General features: G+C 35.1%; 1 non-coding gene across 1 annotated transcript; it reads right to left on the reverse strand.

Moving 5' to 3' along the window:
- Window positions 1–1,777: 1,777 nt before the first annotated feature.
- LOC113717484 (U1 spliceosomal RNA) lies at window positions 1,778–1,939 on the reverse strand. Its single transcript, XR_003454401.1, has one exon. It is a non-coding gene; the product is annotated as a U1 spliceosomal RNA (small nuclear RNA).
- Between the last annotated feature and the right edge of the window lie 383 nt (window positions 1,940–2,322).

Here is a 2,322-nt window from a genome sequence, read left to right on the forward strand (position 1 = left end):
TACCTAATATACAGAAAACCTCCCGTGGTTTCAAAACATACAAAACGATACCTTATATTTTGAACTAAATTATAAACTAACAAAATTCGTTAAATTTAATGAAAATGACGGCCTCGGCCGTTAAACTTAACGGATAAAATGATGGCCTCGACCGTTAAACTTACCGGATTCCATTAAATTTACTGTTAAATTTACCGGATTCTATTAAGTTTTCCGTTAAATTTATCGGATTCTGTTAAGTTTAACGAATTCTATTAGTTTATAATTTAGTTCAAAACATGAGGCGCCGTTTTGTATGTTTTGAAACCACGGGAGACTTTTATGTGTATTAGGTATACCACAAGGGTTTTTTTTTGTTTTTAACACACACATATATATGTGTGTGTGTGTGTATATATATATATGTATATATATATATGTGCCTCTAGATAAGGCCTGATTTGGATTTGGATCACAGAATATTAGACCGAATCCAAATCCAAAACTTTCTTACCTACAGATAGAATTTGACTCCGAGTGAAATCTAAGTTTGGGAAATTAAACCCAGATCCTATCCGAAATACATTGGATTTGGGTAAGGTTCGATCGATTGACATATTTAGAGGTAAGTATGAATTAAGTTAATTCCGAGTTGCGAATGCCTTTTGATCCTATTTTATTTTGGAGTCGTATTGATTACTATTGAGTGCCTGATTGCCTACAAATTGAATTTGAAAGCTGGAACTGGACCAAATGATGGACTGCGATGCATACCCACTTCATTTATGAATAGTTCCTTCTTGATCTTAGTCGTGATTCCATCCGCCAATTCCTTCATAACTTAAATGAAAGATTTGAGAATCCACCAGAGCCATCGAGACCTTTATTAGGGATGGATGTCATGGGCGTGATTATTTCTACTATTCAATTTTAAATGGGACTTGGGTTCCTTGTAGTTTGTATTGAGGACCTATGTATTTCAAACCTTTACCATATGTTGTCTCATCGTGACGTGATCTGAGTGTTAAAAGGTAGACCTCCAGACCACATGCACTCCCTGGTATTTCCCTTGGGATCTCTAGTAAGCATCAAAAGGGGATTGATTATTGCTAAACTTTAACTCTACTATGCAAAGAAGCAAAAGGTCCTTAGATTACCAGGATATTTTGATTTTTGTTATTTAATATATCATTGCCTTGATGAAATCATATTGAATAAGTTATGGCATATAGGTTGTTACTTGGTTAAATAATTGACAAAATAGAATAATGATATTATTGGTTTTTTCTTGTTAAAGCTGCCTTCCTTGTGTGCTCTCCGACATCTAAACTCACATAATTTCTTCCAACAAGAAATTGATATCTACACTCCCTCCATTCCATTTTGATAGACTTCTTTTCTTTTTACATTCATCTCAAATTATAATCCAATCTTCAATTGAAAAATGTTGATGTAGTTAATTTGTAATTTCTCTAAAATGCCCTAGACTTGTTTTCCTTCTTTATCCATCTTAAATTGTAGTCCACTTTTCAATTAATGAATATATATGTAGTTAATTTGTAATTTCTCTAAGATATTCTTATTTAATGTAGGCAGATTCGACCACACGATCTAGGGTCTAATGAGGTGATCCCACATCCAGCCAACCAGCACCTGGAGGACTCATTCTCCATTTAATGGAAGGACATTTTAGGAGGAAGTAATTAACTCTCATGATTTGGAGCCATAGGCTCCACCTGGCAATTAAGAGCCTTAAACCCACAAAGTTACAAGAAAATATTTTAGAATTAAGAATTGGGCAGGGGCCGCGCGAACGCAGGCCCCCTCTACTACAAATTATGACGTAGGCTCAACCAACTTGGGCTGACCTTAGGCGGGTACCCCTCCCAAGTGCAATGGAGGTCACCAACTTAGGCCATGGGCCTTCTTGATCACCTATTGACCCCGTCCAGGTAAGTATGTTTCCAAGTAGCTTTCATGCATATTTAAATATGCATTACAAGGCTTGCTTTCACCTGTCTGTCCCGATGTGGGATAATGCTTTCTTCAATGCTTTTGTCATTCTATTCTTTATTGTGGGTCCTAACTCCTAGCTAGTAACAACTAACAAGTATTGTTACGTTCCGGATAAAAAGAAAATCAAATTAATAGTCAATAAATATACATGAGTTGCAATTTTATGGAGATTCTATGGCCCCTTTTAGGTGTCACACTCACAAGTGAAATTCACTGTTAGATAGCAATAGAAGTGTTATGGACCATTAAATTAAATATAGTTACATATTTAATATTTAAACTATTATATTTAATGAGAGATACAAACTGAAGGAATGGTATCCAAAA

Source organism: Coffea arabica, chromosome 11c, assembly GCF_036785885.1.
Source record: "Coffea arabica cultivar ET-39 chromosome 11c, Coffea Arabica ET-39 HiFi, whole genome shotgun sequence".
In the NCBI taxonomy this organism is placed as follows: Eukaryota; Viridiplantae; Streptophyta; class Magnoliopsida; order Gentianales; family Rubiaceae; genus Coffea; species Coffea arabica.